This window comes from Pristiophorus japonicus, chromosome 20 (genome assembly GCF_044704955.1).
Source record: "Pristiophorus japonicus isolate sPriJap1 chromosome 20, sPriJap1.hap1, whole genome shotgun sequence".
Taxonomy (NCBI): domain Eukaryota; kingdom Metazoa; phylum Chordata; class Chondrichthyes; family Pristiophoridae; genus Pristiophorus; species Pristiophorus japonicus.
The window spans coordinates 20478529-20491712 of record NC_091996.1 but is presented as its reverse complement, the minus strand read 5'-3'; the positions used below and the strand labels follow the sequence as shown (position 1 = coordinate 20491712).

Genomic DNA, 13184 nt, shown 5'->3' with positions numbered 1-13184 from the left:
GACGTTTTCCTTTTAGTTTTAATTATAAATTTAAGTCGATTATTTGTGTCCCTTTAAAAGTCGGGGGGGCATCTTATGTTAACTTGATAGCCAATGATCTTAATTGCCAATTAAGAGAAGAGAAGAAAGCAAACAGACATAATTAAACTCTTGTATTTGTTGATCAGACGCCGAGCACTGGTCCCAGTGGTTCAGGATTGGGCACATCGCCCAGACACTGATGCCCTCTCCTTCTACCAACCCAGTCGCCTGTTTCCATTGTCTGCTAACTAGCTACAATTATAGCAACTTTTTTTGTTGGAAGAGGTTTAGTAGATGATGCAGATTAATGTTTTTGTTAGTTGCCAGTATTTATTACTAAATTACCAACATCACCAGTCAATGGGTTATCAGATGAGAACTGCTCTGATTGGTACAGGATTGAATTTTTGGAAATGTACATTTTTTGCTCTGGAGACCGAATATTCGACATGATTCTCCTCCAAGTACTGCTTTAATCCCAAGCAGTTGTAGTAATTTAAATTGATTTACAGGATGACTGGAGACTGTACTAACTTGCACTTAAAATAGGGGTGTTTGAGAAACATTAGTACGAAATGCCATCAATTGTTTCAGTTTTACAGCATACTTGACGTTTAAATCGCGTTATATTATACAATCATTGTAAACAGATTCATTCAAGTGACACTGGGTATGAAAAATGCAATATTGTCCACGTCTCCTCCACAGTTAGTTGTAAAAGTCCCATTACTTTCCTGTTCTGATTCTTTGATTTTTTTCCCCCCAAATTACACTTCAGTAAACATTGTAACGTTGCAATAAAGTCCAATGAAAAGACGAATGCGTTGTTTTTCCCCTTAAAAGAATACCTAGATTTATGGGGTGTGGAGTGGAGAGGTTTGGTCTGAAATCTGACGAGGCTCCATCTGCGGATGTCATTTGATGTACCCCACAGCGCCACCTATGTGGCTTTTACTCGTGATCTGGGCAGGCGTTTGCAGAAATTGTTGATTAAAAGGGCGGAACCATCTGACCAAATCCTACTGACACACCCGCTACCTAGTTCAGATCTAGTTTGATCATCGTGGGTTCTCCTTGTGCCGATTACTTCTGTGCATCAAGCGAGATCCGTAGGTAAGAAACACTGGGTGTATTATATATGGGCTGGAGCCTCAGCCTTTTCTAGTGTTGATTTTCCCAATGTGACCTGCTTGGATTGAAGAGTTTGTCGAGTGACCGAGACAGCAATGAATGAGAGAGTTGTGATCCCAGAGTGTGTTGTATAGACATTTTCTTCCCAATTTAGGGGACAGTTGCCAGCGGTGAGTTGTGAGTCTTTTAGTAACTGACTAGTGTCCTATTGTGTAATTTCTGTTGAGTAATTTAAGAGTCTCACGGTATATGAATAGTTAGTTATTTGCCTAGTTCCTTCTGCAGAATTGCTCATTTACCTCCTATTGAAAATAGGAATGTTTTAACCAAATATGGACGTGCAATGGCATGTCAGAATCCAGGGTTTTAAAAGGTCCTCCATTATCGAGATCTGGCTGAAATTCATTTTGTAATCTTGTTTGTTGTACCCATATATATTTGATGGGTTATATCTCCCCGCGTTACAATTCTCCGCGAATGGGCGTTAATCTGCGCTCCCTATTGATCTAATTCAAGTTTTGCATATTTTCCTACAGGCTGCGAGAATGGTGGACAAAAGTGCAAGCTTGCAATGTTTATTTTAAATTAAATAAAAGTTTTACGAAATGTAAAAGTGTTTTGTTTTTGAAGTACCTCCTTGCATGCAAACTTTCTGAAGCGACTATTTAATTCTATTACTGGTCTGTAGGGAGAATGAGTCAGTCGGAAGAATTGTTGATGACTAACACGACTTGTATACAAGGACATTTTTCCAGGTCAAAAAAAAACCCCAGCTCGTTTATCTCTCCTTTTTGGGGTTTAAAACTAAGAATTTAGACACTTTATTTATGTGTGACTTTGGCGATACTGCTTTTGCACTAGTCCTGCCACTTTTAAAAGACGTCAATCTTGGGCCGCGATTGTTTAACATTGGAGCTAGAAAGCATTGCCAATGAACTTGTATGAATGAAATGTTTCCATCTCTTGAAGATGGTAACACGTTTAGAACACTTAAATACACAGTAACGCGTGGAAATAAAGCTGATGCCACGTCTGAGGTCGACTGTCATTCGCCACTTTCTATCCTGATTTGACTTGTGAAAATTGTTGGACTTTCATGAAGCTGAGAATTTAAAAAAAATCCAAGCTAGTGTGGTGATCGGTATCTGTAGCAGTAGAACTTCGGACAACAGCCAGTGATGTAAATGGAAAATAATCACACACAATAAAAATGCAGCGGTGAAAATTATTTTATATGCAATACATTTTTTCCCAATATTTATCCTTTTGCAAAAGTGGCGACTCATGCTGGGCTACAATTTCAGAAGGATTGGCAGCCTTCCTGTACTTTGCCCAATTGGCCATTCTTCATGTTCATCGAGACAGGGTGTGAGTAGGCTATTCAACTACTGGAGCTTCACTTCCAAGCCTGCAGAAGTGTTGTCCTGCCCTTGAATGTGTGTGAGTGTGTATAATTATTTTAAAATAAACTATACACATGTGGGTTATTAGATAACAAGTTTAGGCACCATGGCTATTTTTGTTCCCCTTCCTCTAAAGACACTGAATCTAGTTAATGGAGGCTGCAGTAAAGATCAACTAACTCTGCACAGACCAGGGATTAAATGTGGAAACCTTTCTTATTTTCAGAGCTGTGTCACTCTGCACTGCTATTAGGATTTTTTTTCTAGCTAGATGGATGCAAATTGTCCTCCTGTACTCTGCCCATGTAGGCATTATTCATCTGCGTTTCAGTAACTGTTGACCATGGGGAAATGCGAGGGAGGCAACTTCACATTTGAACCTATTATGATCTATGCCGATGGCCACATGCTCACCTAATGCAGCGTTTTCTAGATTCCAAATCCAGACTGGAACCATGGCCAATTCTTCCCCTTGGTCCCTAAACCAGGGCCACTGAGGCAATCACGCCCTGCAGACCAGCTCCTCCACGCAGTCAGGAGATGAAAACCCTGGGTTGTTTTCATCTGTACCGAGCAGATATTCCCTGGATAAGCTTGCTGGCACATCAGGGGAATCTCTCGCAATATTTTATAAACACTAACATACTTTTTAAAATGTCTTTCTCGCAGCTGTCAGTGATTGGAAATATTAATTAATTAATCTTGGATCAGTGAATCCACATTGCAAAATGATATGGTCCAAGATGATGTGTGTCACACTCCAACAGAGTTTTATGGTTTGACACCAATCCGTGCTTTTATTTTCCACTCCATATAAATGTACATAAATCTATCCTTGGCATATGCTGCTCAGTTGTAGTTACCGAAGTGTACCAGTTTTACCAAAGTGATCAATGCTTCCTCACTATTCAATATTTGTGTTTTTTCTCTCTCCCTCTTCCACAGTTATATTTCTTTTTAAAGAAATATCAGATTGTATTTTTCAAAATTGTAGCATTTTCTTAGTTTCCAAGTCAGTCTGTCTAACTTTCCAGGTGAGTCCGTTCCATAAGAACATAAGTTACCATTCATGCTCCAGCTTTTTAAAATGTTACATTTGTGTTTAAAACTATTCGAACTCTCAATAGACTGTATCTAAAAAATATATGTGCTGAGAGCCCAGAAAAAATGATTTTTAGTTCTTAAATCTTTGTTATTATTATTTTATCTGGAAAATTGATAAGAACATAAATAGGAGCAGGAGTAGGCCATTCAGCCCTTCGTGCCTGCTCCACCATTCAATAAGATCATAGCTGATCTACCTCCGTTCCACCTTCCTGCACTGTCCCATATCTCGATTCCTTTAATATCCAAAAAGCTGAATCAATTCTAGTTATGATTGATAAACCTGACATTTAGTTTAAGAACACAGGTAGTGTTCCATGCTAATTTATCATTAATTGGCATTTACATTATTTTTTAGTAAAGCAAAGGTGAGATCACCACTCCCTTCCTACAAGTGATATTTTCAAAATCAGTCTTGCCTGAGACTATTAAGACTTTATAAACTAAATATATTTGGTAATCTCAATACAGAATAATTCCCCTTGCTGTGGTCACTGAGCTAAGTATTTGTTCTTGAGTGGTATGTTGGGTAGTGACTTTAACACGTACTGTGGGGATGTTAAAAGGGAAATTGACCATAAATACTGGGGAAGTAGAATTGTAACTTTGGTAAATTGGCTTTAGACATCTGTTGTCAACTGAGGAAGCGTGCAGGGAGGTTAAACCCACAAAAAAACAATGTGGTTCTGTGGAATACATAACAATCCACAGTGATTTCAAACTAAATGATTCCTTGAACGGTTAAATGCAATTGATCTCGTAAGGATATTTTTTTTTGAATATGATTATGCCTTGAAACGGCAAAATAAAAGCAGGTTTAAGTCGTGCTAAAAGATTGGGAACAGAATTGTCCATCCTTGACCGCAGCTGTTATTTACTAAACCAAAGCCTTGGCAGGTGGTGGTCTATTTTAGTTTACAGGACTCCAAACCTGATGCTGTTTAATCTTGCAGTGTTGGTATTACATCTGATTTTTTAAAAAATATTTTATTGTAAAAGGAATGTAACTTTTTAGTTTACAATCCCCATGACTTGAGACCGAAAAAGTTTAAAATCCTTTTAAGCGGAATCAGCTTATAATAAATTCAGGAAAAATGGTCATTAAAAAAAAAATTAGGAACAACATTACAGCTTCTGTCGTTTACTCTGCAGTTAAATAAAACAAAATTCCTGTTGGAGGTTAATAGAATAAGCTACAAAGTAAGGAAAAAAACCCCACAAAAATGAAGAACCCACCAAAAAAAAGGAATCTGGCTGCAGCCCCTTTTTTTTTTTAAAAGGGGAAGTGCGTTTATCTGTTTTGCCATCTAATTGTAAAATGTTAGAAATTTAAGTCTCTTTTCTCAGCCTTTACGAAACTGTGTTTTGACTTTTCCCATTTGAAACTGTTGGTTTTAAATGGAAACAGACATTTTGCGTGGAATAGCTTCAGTATCGGTAGGGGTTGGGGTTGCTGAACGCGTCCAGTTCGTGTGTCACTGAACTTGACTTTCAAAGGTGGGGGAATACTACACAAAATGATTGCCTGCAGGCTGACTCAAGCCAATTGTTTTAAAGGATGTGCACACGCATCAGTATAACGTTTAAGCTTTCGCAACAATTTAGATGACTATTTTCCCATTTTAATGCAAGACATTCATCTCGGTTAACCTATGAGGAAGAGCACTGCAGTGTCTGTCTGTCGTTGGGTATTTACCCAAATTCCCAGACATTAGGCACAACAAATTGCATTGATTCATTAACCCCTCTGCAGTGACTGCCCATTCCCCATGCACAGAATCCTGGCTCTAACCCCAGTCCAGTTGGGTGCAGGACCAAAAGGAGCAGGAAATGGTGCACCTTATTTGAATTAGTGAGTCTCATAAATGCAGCTATTTTAAGGGGAGCTGACTGCTAACTGTAGCTGAGCTTGAATTTTAAGCATTCTTCATTTTATTCAAGTAACTTTGCTAAACCAGGTGCACCTGTTTTGGGGAAACTTTCTCCGAGTACAAGATTGCATTGCAGAAGGATTCATCGTCTGTATTTCGTAACTTCCAGCTGATAGTGTTAACAGCTAACTAACTCACTCGTCGTTCTCTGAATTTCCCATTCCAGGTATTGATATCTGACATTTGTTGATGTGCACTTTTTTTTCTTTTTCACCCAACTTTCTTCCTTGCTCCTGAAGGTGTTGGTTCCTTGCTGATACAGTTCCACATGTACCTGATGCCCTTTGATACCTACTGGTGTATTATTCATGTGCGAGTCTTGATGGTGAGCGCTGGCAAGTGACTCTAACATCATCATCATCATCATCATCACCATAGGCAGTCCCTCGAATCGAGGATGACTTGCTTCCACGTCAAAAAGTTCACAGGTGTTTCAATGACTGACGTAAAATTCCAGGTCCGAACTAAATCTTCAAGGGTGGAAGATACCTGTGTGTGGATTTATTTTTAACGTGTGGTGACTGTTGCACGCCAGCCACCACGCGGGCTTGACCGAGCAAGGTCTTGGTCCAGTGACAAGGATTAACCAAGACGACTGGAGACAAGCTGTGCTGCACGGACCTCGTGCGCACACATATTGCAGTGTGGGCTGGCCCGTGCTGCCCCTGGGCCCCGAACTCTCGCCTCTCCTGGGCCCCGATCACGTCCCTCTACAATCTCTCGCTGCACCTGCCCACTCTCCAGTCAGCGACCTGGACCTTGACGTAAATCTTCACTGCCGCTGCTCCTTGCACTCCCCGGCCTGCTCCGATGGTGCTCACAGGCCGGGGGCCACGCAGACTGCTGGGCTATGCCGCCATGCTGCTCCTTCCACTCCTCGGCCTGCTCGAACATAACGGGGGGGTGTGACATCATAGTTTAGCCCAATCCCATTCTTGTGCCACACTAATTCAGATGCAGGATAGCAATCAAGTGCAGGGGCACAGGGGTTAATTGCAGTACCTGTACCACTATCCGAGATGACATTGGTTAACTCCACACACACCATGGCTCAGCTATTTATTGGATAAACCTGCTGTGCAATTGGGAGAATCCAGAAGAGGAGGAGGGTGGCTAGAGCCAGCATTTTTTTTTTTCAAATGTCTAATGCACTTGAAAGAAATCTTTTTGTGTGTACGCATTCATTGCTTGTCCACCCCGCTGCCAGTGGAGGTACTACAGTGCCATCTTTGGCAGGAGGGTGCAATTACAACATGACCAGTTTACATAAGCTGGGCATGGGAATGGAAAAGAAGGGACTGAAATACATCTGTGTATCTTGGTCCAAATATATCTCTCCTCTAATCCTGCTTCATTTTGAAGGCTACACTTTGCCTTTCTGTATATATAGACTATTGCACTTCAGACATCATGCAGGTTTTAAAGAAACTGCTTGAAAATGAAAAAAAAAACAGGATTTTTTTTTTTCTGAGCCAGGAATTTATGACAGCTGCCAATGTCCAGTTATCCCAGGTTGTACCTAATGGTGATTTGGCTTCGAACTGACCTCCCAAGAGGTGCCTTTTTTTTTAAAACCGTAGTGGCCTAGAGTTTCCGACATTACAACAGTGACTACACTCCAAAAATACTTAATTGGCTGTAAAGTGCTTTGGGGCATCTGGTGGTCATGAAAGGCTCTATATAAATGCACATCTTTTAGAGACCGGCCACTTGATACAACTTCGCCTTGGGAGCAGATAATACATTGTACGCTGTATCATTGCCCTGTCCTTATCCTGAGCAGCATCACAGGATCCACGAGCAGCAGACAATGACTGGAATTTGGTCAATGATGACTGTAAACGGGCATCTGAAAGGAGGGAAATGTTGCAATAGCCAGGTTTCATGTTTGCGAGGCAATCTGTGCTGCTGTTTGTTGCGTCTTTCCTGCAGCTTGAATTGTATAAGCCTTTGGGAGGAGAGCTGCATAGTTGTTTCATAAGTCATACTTAGTCATATTCTAAAAGCTGCTCACTCACTCTTTCTCTGTAGCACATCTGTCAGTCCCTCTTCCCATTCCGATCCAGTGTAGGAGGGGCAAGCCAGTTTAATTCACCGAGTCGCTTAATTGCACTGTCTAGTGTCCCTGGAAGGGGAGAAAGTAATGAGGTGCCATTTGTGAGGCTGAAATTGCAATGGTGAGCTATTGGAACAGGGATGCCCAAACTGCAGCCCATGGATTACATTCAGTCCATGGAAACCAGCCCACAAAGGCCCTCCATTCAGTTCTGTTTGTGGCTGTATTTCTTACTGGTTTGTCCTGTTTGGGGGACCAGGAGGGTTGGGGCAGGGTTATTGCCTCATTCGTTGAGGAATCCTAAATTTAGACATCGAGATCGGTTGGTATTGCCAACTTGAGATTGATGAAAATTAATGCAAACTCTGATTTTAAACATTTGTACATTAAAGCTCCATTTGGCCCACAGATAAAAGTTTGGATATCTCTGAATTAGAAATACTTTGCGTCTGTTTTCGCAAACGAGGGGCGATGCATATGTTGCAATCAGGGAGCAGGAGTATGAAATAAACAGGAAGTATTAAGGAGTTTAGCAGCTTAGAAAGTGGATAAATCCCCAGGCCCGGATGCTATGTATCCCAGGCTGATGAGAAGCAAGAGAGGAAATAGCAGAGGCTCTGACCATTGTCATTTTCCAATTCTCTGTCTACAGGTGTGGTACTGGAGGACGACTAATGTTGTTGTACCGTTTTAAAAAGGGAGGAAGGGATAGACCAAGTAATTACAGGCCAGTCAGCCTAAACTCTGGTGGGCAAATTATTGGATAAAATTCTGAGGGACAGTATAAATGGTAATTTTAGAAAGGCACGGATTAATCAAGGACAGTCAGCATGGATTTGTTGAGGGAAGGTCGTGTCTGCCTAACTTGATTGAATTTTTTGAGGAGGGTCGATGAGGGTAGTGCATTTGATGTATGCTACATGGACTTTAACATTTGATCAGGTCCCACATGGCAGACTGGTCACAAAAGTAAGAGTCCTTGGGATCCATGGCAAATTGGCAGGAAGCAAAGGGTAATGGCCGATGGATGTTTTTGTGACCTAGAAGGCTGTTTCCAGTGGGGTTCTGCAGGGCTCGGTACTAGGTCCCTTGCTTTTTGTGGTGTGTGTATATATCGATGATTTGGACTTGAATGTAGGGAGTATGATGAGCAGTTTGCAGATGATACAAAACTTGGCCGTGTGGTGATTGATGATAAAAAAAATTTAGAGCGTAGCTTCTCCAGCTTCTCCAGTCTCTCCACACAACTACAGTCTCCCCCATCCCTGGTACTGTTATGTATTGATGCTTGGGGTCACTAGACACCAGGGGGCGCCACTGTCAGACATCATTGGGCTTGTGTGCAGGCCCTGGTACATATGTGCTGGTACCATGTCTTGTTGTCACTTTTTGGGTGTGAATAAAGTGGACCAGGTTTACACCTGAGTGAGTTTAGTGACCAGTCTTTTGGCCATTATATACATAATGGGTACCATTCCAGTAAATTGCCTTCCTCTCCCAAAGCCTTGAGGAAGCAAATGAAGATTAATGAAATTGACATCCCTTGCATAAGTCACTCTAAGTTTATTCTTATGCCATCCATTTAAAAAAAAAAATAACCGCAGACATTTTTCAACCAGTTACCCTCTTTTTAGTTCATATCGGTACCTCAGAAAAGCAATGTTTTATGCCATGTTTTGGCAGACTGAAACTAAAGCCTGGATTTTGTGGTCAGCGGTGAGCAAATGGGACCAGCCGTTCATTACATTTGCACATTCCCACAGACTTTCTGTGGGCTTTTGCACTGGAAATTGTGGCTGTTGGCTCTACAGGGGATCCGGGACCTGTGAACAGGTCAAGCAATCAGATTGAAGAATCCTTTGAGCAGTGCAGAGTCTGGACCAGGAATTGTAAGTTGGAATAGTTAATTCAATGCCAATTTGTGTATAGAAAGTGAAATAGAGCAGGCAAAAAAGATGGGATTGGGAGAGCGACAAAACAAAGGAGAAAGTTGCATTTTTTTAAAATTACATTTTTAAGAATCTCGGATAATAATTACAATATAAAGGAATGAGACGCCACACTTGCAAAGTTAATTTTCAGTGCCAGAGAGGTTGTTTGGCAGTAATTGAGACTTGTCACTGCGATTTAAAAATTCACTCACATTTGAATGGACCAGCCCTAACTTTTTCTGCTGTGTAGTGGTTATCACATAAGCAATGTTTCCTGTATTTAAAAAAAAAAAAAATTAAACAAATTTTGTGGTGGTGGGTGCTTCACAACCCAACACTGGCTCACCGGTTGTGTGGGACCTCGAGCGCTGTGCGGCTGTGCAGCTTAAAGGGAATGTTGCTGTCATGTATATACATGCTGTTTGTAGCCACCAGATGGCGTCATTGTTAGAGGCCACTGAGCAGCACGTGCATGGTGCTGCTCGGGTATAAAAGGCCAGCCATTTTGTGAGTCAGACACTTTGGGACTAAATAAAGCACAGGCTAGGCTGTACCTTAGTTAAACAGTACTCTGTTTGAACCTTTATTGCATACATTACAGTTCCATGCAAATATAGCAACTTCACATCCTTCCATATGTTCCACTGCCGGGTCTCTTGGCAAGATACTGGTATAGTGAAGCTTCTGGCGGAGCAGGGCAACTTGAACAGCAACTTCCTGATTTCCATATTTAAACCAGAAGTTCCTGTTGGATTTTGTTCTTTTTAACGACTGAGTGCTGATGGCCTCACCGTTCTTTTACAAAATCCAGGCCATTATAATTGACAATATTCTAAGCAGGCTGTTTGCATTTAGGGCTCGTGAGATGCTTATTTCTGTGAAAGGCTGAGGATAGCTAAGTCTGGTTAATAGAAACCTTGCCACGTTTCAGAGAATCCCCGAATGCAGTGTTGTGTGGCTGACATTTAGAGGCTTCCTTTTTTTAAAAAAAAATAAAAACCTCACAAAAATGTTAGTCTGATCTTCTGGCACTCCCTCTTCAAACAATACTGCTAAAGGGAGAGGAGTGCCCAGTGTCGAGCCTGCTGACATGTTCATTTGTTAGCTAAAGGGTTCAGCAATTTAAGACTTAGCTACCCTCAGCCTTGCACAGAAATGCTGAATCTGGGCTTTCAATACAGATTGATGGCTATCTCTACCAGTGAGGTCATTTGCCTGTCCTTTCTTTTACAGTAATGTGCATTTACAACCAAGCATTTACAGGTTGGTTATGACCAGTTTACAACTGCAAACTGGGTAATTAGAGTCGGTTAAAAAAAAGTTGGCTGAATAATGAGACGAAAATTCCGTGCTGTGTACACAGCAGGATGTTGGAGTGTAGCAATTGCAAGTTATCAGTTATAAAACAAAATAGAAAAAGATAAACCTAGGGGGAACCTGCTGATTTTGTTGAAAGAGAATGATAGTTCTTGTTGGTTCTTGTAATTAACCAGTCACCTTTGCACTAAAAATCAGTCTTTAGCTGATCGAGGAAATTAACCTCCAGCAATTTCAAGTTCATTATTCTACATGTGGACACCCCCCCCCCCCCCCCACCAGTATCTTTTGAACCTTCTGCATATTTGCACTAGGAGCAATTTTTTTTTCCTCAAATCTGTGATGGCCTTAAATTTTGTTTGAACATTGTGTTTTAAAAGTTGGCTCAAAGTTGAATTTCTTGACCAGTAGCAAGTGCAAGGCTGACTTCAAGTTTTCCGTCTCCTTTGCTTGTTGAGCATTTTATGGTGGCCATGATCTATTATGTGAGAGGAAATAGAAACACTAGATAATGGGTATTGAGCTCTTCAGCAGCAAGACATCTTTTGTTTTTGTTTGAGTGACCGCTTGGTTTCTTCAGCTTGCGATTGTTAGAGCCCAAACATTTACAACAGTTGCGAGACAGAAAATATCAATCTTAAAACCCTTTTTTTTTGTGACTGTGGCTTTAGACCATTTTTACTTCTAGATTTCACCAGCTTAAACATTTGTAAGAGCAGGAGTAGGCCATTTTGCCCCTCGAGCCTGCTTTGCCATTCAATAAGATCATGGCTGCTCTGATCTTGGCCTCAGCTCCACTTTCCCACCTACTCCCCATTACTCTTGTTTCCCTTTATCGTTCAAAAATCTCATTCTCCACCTTTTAAATATATTCAATGACCCAGCCACCACAGCTCTCTGGGATAGAGAATTCCAAAGATTCTCAACCCTCAAATTCCTCCTCATCTACTCTTTTTAAATGGGCGACCCCTTATTCTGGAAGCTTTCCCCCCCTACGTGCAGTGGCAGAAACCTGTCATTTGAAACACTATAGTTTGTCAACTGAAGGCTAGGCCTGGCTGAGAGTTCTTCAAAGCTGACCGTTTTGGAGAAACTGCCAGGTGTTGTACGGCTTTCATGCTAACGGGTAACTTTCCCCATTGTGTGAGAACTGTGTAGGCACAGGTGTTCCAGCAGAGTGAAGCAATTGGACCTGTGTTCCTTGGCTGTTTTTTTGTTTTTTTTGGTCACTTGTGCGAATTGGTACCAAGTGATGGCAAAGCTACAGAATGATCTGTTTGTTTTTCACCCTGTTGCATCATCAAGCTGTTCTCCAATCCCATAGGCGAGGACGGGGTTGATAACATTGTGACCCAGTAAACACCCTTTACAAACAGCATGTTGCAAAAAGAGTGACTTCTGTAGGTTCTTGAGGTTGTGGTACATCAGTATGTGCAACCAAGGAATTTTATTGTTTTTTTCATTACCTTTTTTTAAAAAACTTACCTCTCGCCCTTTCTGGAAAGGTGAATGAATAACGTCATAGAGGTCTTTAAAATGATGGCGCAGATGTAGAGAATATATTTCCATTTGTGGGTGACAACTAGGTCGTAGATGTTATGTATGCAACACCTTGTAACTAGCATTCTACCGCCACCAGAGGGCACATCTGTGGGAGTCCCAAGGGATCCCAACATTCCTTGGGAGCACTGCATATAAGCAGGTCTCCCATGCTGTACCAGCACTCGAGTCGGAATAAAGAGACTAAGATCACACTTACTGAAGTCTACAGTACTCGGTCACATTGCTTTATTTGAGACATAACAGTAAATATAAGGCAGCCACTAATAATTTCAATTGGGTAAAGAAGTTTGTTCTGAATTCCCTGAGTGGTTAGAATATGGAACTTGCTGCCACATGGAGTAGTTGAGGTGACTAGCATAGATGCATTTAAGGGGAAGCTAGATAATCAGATGAGCAAGATGGGATAGGAACAGGATTTGTTGGTAGGGTGGGAGGAAGCTTGTGTGGAGAATGAACACTGGCATCGAACAGTTGGTGTTGAATGGTTGAGTGCTGTCATTTCTATGGAATGTTCATTCTTGCGGCCTCTCTGGTTGGGAGAGGTGGGGATAAATACAGTTTGAGGCAGAGCCATATTCAAACCTTGGCCTTCAGTGGACTCTCGTCCTCCTTAAACGTCCTCCAAATGTCCATTGTTTAATAGATTACTGTTGCTTCATGATCTCAACGTGGGTAGCATATCCAGGCAGCCATTTTGAAGATTGAAGGAGGGGGTGGTGGGGTGGGG

The 13184-nt window shown here is 41.5% G+C and overlaps 1 protein-coding gene across 2 annotated transcripts in view; it reads left to right on the top strand.

The window, feature by feature from the left end:
- The first annotated feature begins 994 nt into the window (after positions 1–994).
- The window catches only part of LOC139232425 (gelsolin-like), an 80527-nt gene continuing 68337 nt past the window's right edge, over positions 995–13184 (top strand). For both annotated transcript variants that reach the window (XM_070862582.1, XM_070862581.1), the window contains exon 1: positions 995–1134. The gene's annotated coding sequence lies outside the window, so the exon portion shown is untranslated. The remainder of the gene's footprint in view (positions 1135–13184) is intronic.